This window comes from Heterodontus francisci, unplaced genomic scaffold (assembly GCF_036365525.1).
Source record: "Heterodontus francisci isolate sHetFra1 unplaced genomic scaffold, sHetFra1.hap1 HAP1_SCAFFOLD_185, whole genome shotgun sequence".
Taxonomy (NCBI): domain Eukaryota; kingdom Metazoa; phylum Chordata; class Chondrichthyes; order Heterodontiformes; family Heterodontidae; genus Heterodontus; species Heterodontus francisci.
Window position 1 is genome coordinate 1025580 of NW_027140672.1, and position 14447 is coordinate 1040026.

Sequence of the window (14447 nt, forward strand, 5' to 3'; positions counted from 1 at the left end):
ATTGAAAGCACATTTCTATTATTATCATCTGGAGTTTTACTGAGTCCCACTCACACACCAGGAAAGAGACAATTCAAACCAGGCCTCTATTAATACCAGCTGGAGTGGAACTGAGTCCCACTCTCACACCAGGAAAGAGGCAATTCAATCCAGGTCTCTATTAATACCAGGTGGAGTGGTATTGAGCCCCACTCACACACCAGGAAAGAGTCAATTTAAACCAGGCCTCTATTTATACCAGCTGGAGTGGAACTGAGTCCCACTCACACACCAGGCAAGAGTCAATTCAAACCAGACCTCTATTAATACAAGCTGAAGTGGAACTGATTCCCACTCACACACCAGGAAAGTGCCAATTCAATCCAGGCCTCTATTAATACCAGCAGGAGTGGTACTGAGTCCCACTCACAGACCAGGATAGTGCCAATTCAATCCAGGCCTCTATTAATACCAGCTGGAGTGGTACTGAGCCCCACTCACATCACCAGGAAAGTGCCAATTCAATCCAAACCTCTGAATACCATCTGGAATGGGAGTGAGTCCCACTCACACACCAAGAAAGAGCCAATTCAATCCAGACCTCTTAATACCAGCTTGAGTGGGAATGAGTCCCACTCACACACCAGAAAAGTACCAATTCAATCCAGACCTCTATTAATACCATCTGGAGTGGTACTGCGCTCCACTCACTCACCAGGAAAGAGCAAATTCAATCCAGGCCTCTATTAATACCAGCTGGAGTGCTACTGTGTCCCACTCAGACACCAGCTAAGAGGCAATTCAATCCAAGTCTCTATTCATAAAAGGCGGAGTGGTACTGAGTCCCACTCACACACCAGAAAAGTGCCAATACAATCCAGGCCTCTATTAATACCAGCAGGAGTGGTACTGAGTCCCATACACACACCAGGAATGTGCCAATTCAATCCAGGCCTCTATTATTACCAGCTGGAGCAGAACTGAGTCTCACTCACACACCAGGAATGTGCCAAGTCATTCCAGGGCTCTATTAATACCATCTGGAGTGGAACTGTGTCCCACTCATACACAAGGAAAGTGCCAAATCAATCCAGGCCTCTATTAATACCAGCTGGAGTGGTACCGAGTCCCACTCACAGACCAGGAAAGTGCCAATTCAATCCAGCCCTCTATTAATACCAGCTGGAGTGGTACTGAGCCCCACTCACACACCAAGAAAGAGCCAATACAATCCAGACATCTTAATCCCAGCTGGAGTGGGATTGAGTCCCACTCACACACCAAGAAAGAGTCAATTCAATCCAGAACTATATTAATACCAGCTGGAGTGGTAATGAGTCCCACATACATACCATGAGGTGCCAATTGAAAGCACATTTCTATTATTATCATCTGGAGTTTTACTGAGTCCCACTCACACACCAGGAAAGAGACAATTCAAACCAGGCCTCTATTAATACTAGCTGGAGTGGAACTGAGTCCCACTCTCACACCAGGAAAGAGGCAATTCAATCCAGGTCTCTATTAATACCAGGTGGAGTGGTATTGAGCCCCACTCACACACCAGGAAAGAGTCAATTAAAACCAGGCCTCTATTTATACCAGCTGGAGTGGAACTGAGTCCCACTCACACACCAGGCAAGAGTCAATTCAAACCAGACCTCTATTAATACAAGCTGAAGTGGAACTGATTCCCACTCACACACCAGGAAAGTGCCAATTCAATCCAGGCCTCTATTAATACCAGCTGGAGTGGTACTGAGCCCAACTCACATCACCAGGAAAGAGCCAATTCAATCCAGACCTCTGAATACCATCTGGAATGGGAGTGAGTCCCCCTCACACACCAAGAAAGAGCCAATTCAATCCAGACCTCTATTAATACCATCTGGAGTGGTACTGCGCTCCACTCACTCACCAGGAAAGAGCAAATTCAATCCAGACCTCCATTATTACCAGCTGGAGTGGTACTGAGTCCCACTCACAAACCAGGAATGAGTCAATTCAAACCAGGCCTCTATTAATACCAGCTGAAGTGCTACTGAGTCCCACTCAGACACCAGCTAAGAGGCAATTCAATCCAAGTCTCTATTGATAAAAGGCGGAGTGGTACTGAGTCCCACTCACACACCAGAAAAGTGCCAATACAATCCAGGCCTCTATTAATACCAGCTGGAGTGGTACTGAGTCCCATACACACACAGGAAAGTGCCAATTCAATCCAGGCCTCTATTATTACCAGCCGGAGTAGAACTGAGTCTCACTCACACACCAGGAATGTGCCAAGTCATTCCAGGGCTCTATTAATACCATCTGGAGTGGAACTGGGTCCCACTCATACACCAGGAAAGTGCCAAATCAATCCAGGCCTCTATTAATACCAGCTGGAGTGGTACCGAGTCCCACTCACAGACCAGGAAAGTGCCAATTCAATCCAGCCCTCTATTAATACCAGCTGGAGTGGTACTGAGCCCCACTCACACACCAAGAAAGAGCGAAAACAATCCAGAAATCTTAACACCAGCTGGAGTGGGACTGAGTCCCACTCACACACCAAGAAAGAGTCAATTCAATCCAGACCTATATTAATACCAGCTGGAGTGGTAATGAGTTCCACACACACACCATGAGGTGCCAATTGAAAGCACATTTCTCTTATTATCATCTGGAGTGTTACTGAGTCCCACTCTCACACCAGGAAAGAGGCAATTCAATCCAGGTCTCTATTAATACCAGGTGGAGTGGTATTGAGCCCCACTCACAGACCAGGAAAGAGGCAATTTAAACCAGGCCTCTATTTATACCAGCTGGAGTGGAACTGAGTCCCACTCACACACCAGGAAAGAGTCAATTCAATCCAGACCTATATTAATACCAGCTGGAGTGGTAATGAGTTCCACACACACACCATGAGGTGCCAATTGAAAGCACATTTCTCTTATTATCATCTGGAGTGTTACTGAGTCCCACTCTCACACCAGGAAAGTGCCAATTCAATCCAGGCCTCTATTAATACCAGCAGGAGTGGTACTGAGTCCCACTCACACACCAGGAAAGTGCCAATTCAATCCAGGCCTCTATTAATACCAGCTGGAGTGGTACTGAGCCCAACTCACATCACCAGGAAAGAGCCAATTCAATCCAGACCTCTGAATACCATGTGGAATGGGAGTGAGTCCCCCTCACACACCAAGAAAGAGCCAATTCAATCCAGACCTCTATTAATACCATCTGGAGTGGTACTGCGCTCCACTCACTCACCAGGAAAGAGCAAATTCAATCCAGACCTCCATTATTACCAGCTGGAGTGGTACTGAGTCCCACTCACAAACCAGGAATGAGTCAATTCAAACCAGGCCTCTATTAATACCAGCTGAAGTGCTACTGAGTCCCACTCAGACACCAGCTAAGAGGCAATTCAATCCAAGTCTCTATTGATAAAAGGCGGAGTGGTACTGAGTCCCACTCACACACCAGAAAAGTGCCAATACAATCCAGGCCTCTATTAATACCAGCTGGAGTGGTACTGAGTCCCATACACACACAGGAAAGTGCCAATTCAATCCAGGCCTCTATTATTACCAGCCGGAGTAGAACTGAGTCTCACTCACACACCAGGAATGTGCCAAGTCATTCCAGGGCTCTATTAATACCATCTGGAGTGGAACTGGGTCCCACTCATACACCAGGAAAGTGCCAAATCAATCCAGGCCTCTATTAATACCAGCTGGAGTGGTACCGAGTCCCACTCACAGACCAGGAAAGTGCCAATTCAATCCAGCCCTCTATTAATACCAGCTGGAGTGGTACTGAGCCCCACTCACACACCAAGAAAGAGCGAAAACAATCCAGAAATCTTAACACCAGCTGGAGTGGGACTGAGTCCCACTCACACACCAAGAAAGAGTCAATTCAATCCAGACCTATATTAATACCAGCTGGAGTGGTAATGAGTTCCACACACACACCATGAGGTGCCAATTGAAAGCACATTTCTCTTATTATCATCTGGAGTGTTACTGAGTCCCACTCTCACACCAGGAAAGAGGCAATTCAATCCAGGTCTCTATTAATACCAGGTGGAGTGGTATTGAGCCCCACTCACAGACCAGGAAAGAGGCAATTTAAACCAGGCCTCTATTTATACCAGCTGGAGTGGAACTGAGTCCCACTCACACACCAGGAAAGAGTCAATTCAACCAAACCTCTATTAATACAAGCTGGAGTGGAACTGATTCCCACTCACACACCAGGAAAGTGCCAATTCAATCCAGGCCTCTATTAATACCAGCAGGAGTGGTACTGAGTCCCACTCACACACCAGGAAAGTGCCAATTCAATCCAGGCCTCTATTAATACCAGCTGGAGTGGTACTGAGCCCCACTCACACACCAGGAAAGAGCCAATTCAATCCAGGCCTCTATTAATACCAGCAGGAGTGGTACTGAGTCCCACTCACAGACCAGGAAAGTGCCAATTCAATCCAGGCCTCTATTAATACCAGCTGGAGTGGTACTGAGTCCCACTCACAGACCAGGAAAGTGCCAATTCAATCCAGGCCTCTATTAATACCAGCTGGAGTGGTACTGAGCCCCACTCACACACCAGGAAAGAGCCAATTCAATCCAGGCCTCTATTAATACGAGCTGGAGTGGGAGTGAGCCCCACTCACACACCAGGAAAGAGCCAATTCAATCCAGGCCTCTATTAATACCAGCTGGAGTGGTACTGAGCCCCACTCACATCACCAGGAAAGGGCCAATTCAATCCAGACCTCTGAATACCATCTGGAATGGGAGTGAGTCCCACTCACAGACCGAGAAAGAGCCAATTCAATCCAGACCTCTTAATACCAGCTGGAGTGGGACTGAGTCCCACTCACACACCAGAAAAGTGCCAATTCAATCCAGACCTCTATTAATACCATCTGGAGTGGTACCGCGCTCCACTCACTCACCTGGAAAGAGCAAATTCAATCCAGACCTCAATTTATACCAGCTGGAGTGGTACTGAGTCCCACTCATAAACCAGGAATGAGTGAATTCAAACCAGGCCTCTATTAATACCAGCTGGAGTGGAACTGAGAACCACTCACACACCAGGAAAGTGCCAATTCAGTCCAGCCCTCTATTAATACGAGCTGGAGTGGGACTGAACCCCACTCACACACCAGGAAAGAGACAAATCAATCCAGATCTCTATAAATACTGGCTGGAGTGGTACTGAGTACCACTCACACACCAGGAAAGAGCCAATTCAATCCAGATCTCTTTTAATACCAGCAGGAGAGGGAGGGACTCCCACTCACACACCAGGAAAGATCCAATTCAATCCAGAATTCTTTTAGTACCAGCTGGAGTGGGACTGAGCCCCACTCACACACCAGGAAAGTGCCAATTCAATCCAGATCTCTTTTAATACCAGCTGGAGTGGTACTGAGCCCCACTCACATCACCAGGAAAGAGCCAATTCAATCCAGACCTCTGAATACCTTCTGGAATGGGAGTGAGTCCCACTCACACACCAAGAAAGAGCCAATTCAATCCAGACCTCTCAATACCAGCTGGAGTGTTACTGAGTCCCACTCACACACCAGGAAAGAGTCAATTCAAACCAGGCCTCTATTGATACCAGCTGGAGTGGAACTGAGTCCCACTCTCACACCAGGAAAGAGGCAATTCAATCCAGGTCTCTATTAATACCAGGTGGAGTGGTATTGAGCCCCACTCACAGACCAGGAAAGAGTCAATTTAAACCAGGCCTCTATTTATACCAGCTGGAGTGGAACTGAGTCCCACTCACACACCAGGCAAGAGTCAATTCAAACCAGACCTCTATTAATACAAGCTGAAGTGGAACTGATTCCCACTCACACACCAGGAAAGTGCCAATTCAATCCAGGCCTCTATTAATACCAGCAGGAGTGGTACTGAGTCCCACTCACAGACCAGGAAAGTGCCAATTCAATCCAGGCCTCTATTAATACCAGCTGGAGTGGTACTGAGCCCCACTCACATCACCAGGAAAGAGCCAATTCAATCCAAACCTCTGAATACCATCTGGAATGGGAGTGAGTCCCACTCACACACCAAGAAAGAGCCAATTCAATCCAGACCTCTTAATACCAGCTGGAGTGGGACTGAGTCCCACTCACACACCAGAAAAGTGCCAATTCAATCCAGACCTCTGTTAATACCATCTGGAGTGGTACTGCGCTCCACTCACTCACCAGGAAAGAGCAAATGCAATCCAGACCTCTATTTTTACCAGCTGGAGTGGTACTGAGTCCCACTCACAAACCAGGAATGAGTCAATTCAAACCAGGCCTCTATTAATACCAGCTGGAGTGCTACTGAGTCCCACTCAGACACCAGCTCAGAGGCAATTCAATCCAAGTCTCTCTTGATAAAAGGCGGAGTGGTACTGAGTCCCACTCACACACCAGAAAAGTGCCAATACAATCCAGGCCTCTATTAATACCAGCAGGAGTGGTACTGAGTCCCATACACACACCAGGAATGTGCCAATTCAATCCAGGCCTCTATTATTACCAGCTGGAGTAGAACTGAGTCTCACTCACACACCAGGAATGTGCCAAGTCATTCCAGGGCTCTATTAATACCATCTGGAGTGGAACTGTGTCCCACTCATACACAAGGAAAGTGCCAAATCAATCCAGGCCTCTATTAATACCAGCTGGAGTGGTACCGAGTCCCACTCACAGACCAGGAAAGTGCCAATTCAATCCAGCCCTCTATTAATACCAGCTGGAGTGGTACTGAGCCCCACTCACACACCAAGAAAGAGCCAATACAATCCAGACATCTTAATCCCAGCTGGAGTGGAACTGAGTCCCACTCACACAACAAGAAAGAGTCAATTCAATCCAGACCTATATTAATACCAGCTGGAGTGGTAATGAGTCCCACACACATACCATGAGGTGCCAATTGAAAGCACATTTCTATTATTATCATCTGGAGTGTTACTGAGTCCCACTCACACACCAGGAAAGAGACAATTCAAACCAGGCCTCTATTAATACCAGCTGGAGTGGAACTGAGTCCCACTCTCACACCAGGAAAGAGGCAATTCAATCCAGGTCTCTATTAATACCAGCTGGACTGGTACTGAGTCCCACTCACACACCAGGAAAGAGCCAATTCAATCCAGGCCTCTATTAATACCAGCTGGAGTGCTACTGAGTCCCACTCAGACACCAGCTAAGAGGCAATTCAATCCAGGCCTCTATTAATACCAGCAGGAGTGGTACTGAGTCCCACTCACAGACCAGGAAAGTGCCAATTCAATCCAGGCCTCTATTAATACCAGCTGGAGTGGTACTGAGTCCCACTCACAGACCAGGAAAGTGCCAATTCAATCCAGGCCTCTATTAATACCAGCTGGAGTGGGAGTGAGCCCCACTCACACACCAGGAAAGAGCCAATTCAATCCAGGCCTCTATTAATACCAGCTGGAGTGGTACTGAGCCCCACTCACATCACCAGGAAAGAGCCAATTCAATCCAGACCTCTGAATACCATCTGGAATGGGAGTGAGTCCCACTCACAGACCGAGAAAGAGCCAATTCAATCCAGACCTCTTAATACCAGCTGGAGTGGGACTGAGTCCCACTCACACACCAGAAAACTGCCAATTCAATCCAGACCTCTATTAATACCATCTGGAGTGGTACCGCGCTCCACTCACACACCTGGAAAGAGCAAATTCAATCCAGACCTCAATTTATACCAGCTGGAGTGGTACTGAGTCCCAATCACAAACCAGGAATGAGTGAATTCAAACCAGGCCTCTATTAATACCAGCTGGAGTGGAACTGAGAACCACTCACACACCAGGAAAGTGCCAATTCAATCCAGGCCTCTATTAATACGAGCTGGAGTGGGACTGAACCCCACTCACACACCAGGAAAGAGACAAATCAATCCAGATCTCTATAAATACTGGCTGGAGTGGTACTGAGTCCCACTCACACACCAGGAAAGAGCCAATTCAATCCAGATCTCTTTTAATACCAGCAGGAGAGGGAGGGACTCCCACTCACACACCAGGAAAGATCCAATTCAATCCAGAATTCTTTTAATACCAGCTGGAGTGGGACTGAGCCCCACTCACACACCAGGAAAGTGCCAATTCAATCCAGATCTCTTTTAATACCAGCTGGAGTGGTACTGAGCCCCACTCACATCACCAGGAAAGAGCCAATTCAATCCAGACCTCTGAATACCATCTGGAATGGGAGTGAGTCCCACTCACACACCAAGAAAGAGCCAATTCAATCCAGAACTCTTAATACCAGCTGGAGTGGTACTGAGTCCACTCACACACCAAGAAAGAGTCAATTCAATCCAGACCTATATTAATACCAGCTGGAGTGGTACTGAGTCCCACACACACACCATGAGGTGCCAATTGAAAGCACATTTCTATTATTATCATCTGGAGTGTTACTGAGTCCCACTCACACACCAGGAAAGAGTCAATTCAAACCAGGCCTCTATTAATAACAGCTGGAGTGGTACTGAGTCCCACTCTCACACCAGGAAAGAGGCAATTCAATCCAGGTCTCTATTAATACCAGGTGGAGTGGTATTGAGCCCCACTCACAGACCAGGAAAGAGTCAATTTAAACCAGGCCTCTATTTATACCAGCTGGAGTGGAACTGAGTCCCACTCACACACCAGGCAAGAGTCAATTCAAACCAGACCTCTATTAATACAAGCTGAAGTGGAACTGATTCCCACTCACACACCAGGAAAGTGCCAATTCAATCCAGGCCTCTATTAATACCAGCAGGAGTGGTACTGAGTCCCACTCACAGACCAGGAAAGTGCCAATTCAATCCAGGCCTCTATTAATACCAGCTGGAGTGGTACTGAGCCCCACTCACATCACCAGGAAAGAGCCAATTCAATCCAGACCTCTGAATACCATCTGGAATGGGAGTGAGTCCCACTCACACACCAAGAAAGAGCCAATTCAATCCAGACCTCTTAATACCAGCTGGAGTGGGACTGAGTCCCACTCACACACCAGAAAAGTGCCAATTCAATCCAGACCTCTGTTAATACCATCTGGAGTGGTACTGCGCTCCACTCACTCACCAGGAAAGAGCAAATTCAATCCAGACCTCTATATTTACCAGCTGGAGTGGTACTGAGTCCCACTCACAAACCAGGAATGAGTCAATTCAAACCAGGCCTCTATTAATACCAGCTGGAGTGCTACTGAGTCCCACTCAGACACCAGCTAAGAGGCAATTCAATCCAAGTCTCTATTGATAAAAGGCGGAGTGGTACTGAGTCCCACTCACACACCAGAAAAGTGCCAATACAATCCTGGCCTCTATTAATACCAGCAGGAGTGGTACTGAGTCCCATACACACACCAGGAATGTGCCAATTCAATCCAAGCCTCTATTATTACCAGCTGGAGTAGAACTTAGTCTCACTCACACACCAGGAATGTGCCAAGTCATTCCAGGGCTCTATTAATACCATCTGGAGTGGAACTGTGTCCCACTCATACACAAGGAAAGTGCCAAATCAATCCAGGCCTCTATTAATACCAGCTGGAGTGGTACCGAGTCCCACTCACAGACCAGGAAAGTGCCAATTCAATCCAGCCCTCTATTAATACCAGCTGGAGTGGTACTGAGCCCCACTCACACACCAAGAAAGAGCCAATACAATCCAGACATCTTAATCCCAGCTGGAGTGGGATTGAGTCCCACTCACACACCAAGAAAGAGTCAATTCAATCCAGACCTATATTAATACCAGCTGGAGTGGTAATGAGTTCCACACACACACCATGAGGTGCCAATTGAAAGCACATTTCTCTTATTATCATCTGGAGTGTTACTGAGTCCCACTCACACACCAGGAAAGAGTCAATTCAAACCAGGCCTCTTTTAATACCAGCTGGAGTGGAGCTGAGTCCCACTCTCACACCAGGAAAGAGGCAATTCAATCCAGGTCTCTATTAATACCAGGTGGAGTGGCATTGAGCCCCACTCACAGACCAGGAAAGAGTCAATTTAAACCAGGCCTCTATTTATACCAGCTGGAGTGGAACTGTGTCCCACTCACACACAAGGAAAGAGTCAATTCAAACCAGACCTCTATTAATACAAGCTGGAGTGGAACTGATTCCCACTCACACACCAGGAAAGTGCCAATTCAATCCAGGCCTCTATTAATACCAGCTGGAGTGGTACTGAGCCCCACTCACATCACCAGGAAAGAGCCAATTCAATCCAGAACTCTGAATACCATCTGGAATGGGAGTGAGTCCCACTCACACACCGAGAAGGAGCCAATTCAATCCAGACCTCTTAATACCAGCTGGAGTGGGACTGAGTCCCACTCACACACCAGAAAAGTGCCAATTCAATCCAGACCTCTATTAATACCATCTGGAGTGGTACCGCGCTCCACTCACTCACCAGGAAAGAGCAAATTCAATCCAGACCTCAATTTATACCAGCTGGAGTGGTACTGAGTCCCACTCACAAACCAGGAATGAGTCAATTCAAACCAGGCCTCTATTAATACCAGCTGGAGTGGAACTGAGAACCACTCACACACCAGGAAAGTGCCAATTCTATCCAGGCCTCAATTAAGACGAGCTGGAGTGGGACTGAACCCCACTCACACACCAGGAAAGGGACAAATCACTCCAGATCTCTATAAATACTGGCTGGAGTGGTACTGAGTCCCACTCACACACCAGGAAAGAGCCAATTCAATCCAGATCTCTTTTAATACCAGCAGGAGAGGGAGGGACTCCCACTCACACACCAGGAAAGATCCAATTCAATCAGAATTCTTTTAATACCAGCTGGAGTGGGACTGAGCCCCACTCACACACCAGGAAAGAGCCAATTCAATCCAGGCCTCTATTAATACCAGCTGGAGTGGTACTGAGCCCCACTCACACACCAGGAAAGAGCCAATTCAATCCAGGCCTCTATTAATACCAGCTGGAGTGGTACTGAGCCCCACTCACATCACCAGGAAAGAGCCAATTCAATCCAGACCTCTGAATACCATCTGGAATGGGAGTGAGTCCCACTCACACACCAAGAAAGAGCCAATTCAATCCAGACCTCTTAATACCAGCTGGAGTGGTACTGAGTCCCACTCACACACCAAGAAAGAGTCAATTCAATCCAGACCTATATTAATACCAGCTGGAGTGGTAATGAGTCACACACACACACACTGAGGTGCCAATTGAAAGCACATTTCTATTATTATCATCTGGAGTGTTACTGAGTCCCACTCACACACCAGGAAAGAGTCAAATCAAACCAGGCCTCTATTAATACCAGCTGGAGTGGAACTGAGTCCCACTCTCACACCAGGAAAGAGGCAATTCAATCCAGGTCTCTATTAATACCAGGCGGAGTGGTATTGAGCCCCACTCACAGACCAGGAAAGAGTCAATTTAAACCAGGCATCTATTTATACCAGCTGGAGTGGAACTGAGTCCCACTCACACACCAGGAAAGAGTCAATTCAAACCGGACCTCTATTAATACCAGCAGGAGTGGTACTGAGTCCCACTCACAAACCAGGAAAGAGTCAATTCAATCCAGACCTCTGAATACCATCTGGAATGGGAGTGAGTCCCACTCACATCACCAGGAAAGAGCCAATTCAATCCAGACCTCTATTAATACCAGCTGGAGTGGTACTGAGCCCCACTCACATCACCAGGAAAGAGCCAATTCAATCCAGACCTCTGAATACCATCTGGAATGGGAGTGAGTCCCACTCACACACCAAGAAAGAGCCAATTCAATCCAGACCTCTATTAATACCAGCTGGAGTGGTACTGAATCCCACTCACACACCAGGAAAGAGTCAATTTAAACCAGGCCTCTATTTATCCCAGCTGGAGTGTAAATGAGTCCCACTCACACACCAGGAAAGAGCCAAATCAATCCAGATCTCTATAAATACCAGCAGGAGTGGTACTGAGCCCCACGCACACACCATCAAAGTGTCAATTTAAACCAGGCCACTATTTATACCAGCAGGAGTGGTACTGAGTCCCACTCACACACCAGGAAAGTGCCAAATCTATCTAGACCTCTATTAATACCAGCTGGAGTGGTACTGAGTCCCTTTCACAGACCAGGAAAGAGGCAATTCAATCCAGGCTTCTATTAAAACCAGCTGGATTGCGTCTGAGTCTCACTGAAACACCAGGAAAGAGCCAATTCAATCCAGGTCTCTATCAATACCAGCTGGAGAGGTACTGAGCCCCACTCTCACAGCAGGAAAGAGCCAATTCAATCCAGGTCTCTATGAATACCATCTGGAGTGGTACTGAGTCTCACTCACACACCAAGAAAGAGCCAATTCAATCCAATCCGCTTTTAATACCAGCTGGAGTGGAACTGAGCCCCACTCACACACCAGGAAAGAGCCAATTCAATCCAATCCTCTTTTAATACCAGCTGGAGTGGTACTGAGCCCCACTCTCACATCAGGAAAGAGCCAATTCAATCCAGGTTTCTATTATTATCAGCTGGAGTGGTACTGAGTCCCACTCACACACCAGGAAAGAGCCAATTCAATCCAGGTCTCTATTATTACCAGCTGGAGAGGTACTGACCCCACTCACATACCAGGAAGGAGCCAATTCAATCCAGTACTCTAGTAATACTAGCTGGAGTGATACTGAGACGCATTCACACACCAGGAAAGAGCCAATTCATTCCAGACCTCTATGAATACAAGCTGGAGTGGGATTGAGCCTGCCTAACACAACAGGAAAGAGACAATTCAAACCAGGCTTCTTTTCATACCAGCTGGAGTGGTACTGAGTCCCACTCACACACCAGCTAAGAGGCAATTCAATCCAGGTCTCTATTGATGCCAGCCGGAGTGGTACTGAGTCCCACTCACACACTAGGAAAGAGCCAATTCAATCCAGACCTCTTTACATACTAGCTGGAGTGGGACTGAGCCCCACTCACACACCAGGAAAGAGCCAACTCAATCCAGATCCCTTTTAATACCAGCTGGAGAGGGACTGAGTACCCACACACACACCAGGAAAGAGCCAATACAAACCAGGCTTCTGTTAATATCTGCTGGTGTGGTACTGAGCCCCACTCCCACATCAGCTAAGTTGCAATTCAATCCAGGTCTCTATTGATACCAGCCAGAGTGGTACTGAATTCCACTCACACACCAGGAAAGAGCCAATTCAATCCAGATTTCTGTTAATACCAGCTGGAGTGGTACTGAACCCAACTCACACACCAGGAAAGAGTCAATTTAAACCAGGCCTCTATTTATCCCAGCTGGAGTGTAACTGAGTCCCACTCACACACCAGGCAAGAGTCAATTCAAACCAGACCTCTATTAATACAAGCTGAAGTGGAACTGATTCCCACTCACACACCAGGAAAGTGCCAATTCAATCCAGGCCTCTATTAATACCAGCAGGAGTGGTACTGAGTCCCACTCACAGACCAGGAAAGTGCCAATTCAATCCAGGCCTCTATTAATACCAGCTGGAGTGGTACTGAGCCCCACTGACATCACCAGGAAAGAGCCAATTCAATCCAGACCTCTGAATACCATCTGGAATGGGAGTGAGTCCCACTCACAAACCAGGAAAGAGTCAATTCAATCCAGACCTCTGAATACCATCTGGAATGGGAGTGAGTCCCACTCACATCACCAGGAAAGAGCCAATTCAATCCAGGCCTCTATTAATACCAGCTGGAGTGGTACTGAGCCCCACTCACATCACCAGGAAAGAGCCAATTCAATCCAGACCTCTGAATACCATCTGGAATGGGGGTGAGTCCCACTCACACACCAAGAAAGAGCCAATTCAATCCAGACCTCTATTAATACCAGCTGGAGTGGTACTGAACCCCACTCACACACCAGGAAAGAGTCAATTTAAACCAGGCCTCTATTTATACCAGCTGGAGTGTAAATGAGTCCCACTCACACACCAGGAAAGAGCCAAATCAATCCAGATCTCTATAAATACCAGCAGGAGTGGTACTGAGCCCCACGCACACACCATCAAAGAGTCAATTTAAACCAGGCCACTATTTATACCAGCAGGAGTGGTACTGAGTCCCACTCACACACCAGGAAAGTGCCAAATCTACCTAGACCTCTATTAATACCAGCTGGAGTGGTACTGAGTCCCTTTCACAGACCAGGAAAGAGGCAATTCAATCCAGGCTTCTATTAAAACCAGCTGGATTGCGTCTGAGTCTCACTGAAACACCAGAAAAGAGCCAATGCAATCCAGGTCTCTATCAATACCAGCTGGAGAGGTACTGAGCCCCACTCTCACAGCAGGAAAGAGCCAATTCAATCCAGGTCTCTATGAATACCATCTGGAGTGGTACTGAGTCTCACTCACACACCAAGAAAGAGCCAATTCAATTCAATCCGCTTTT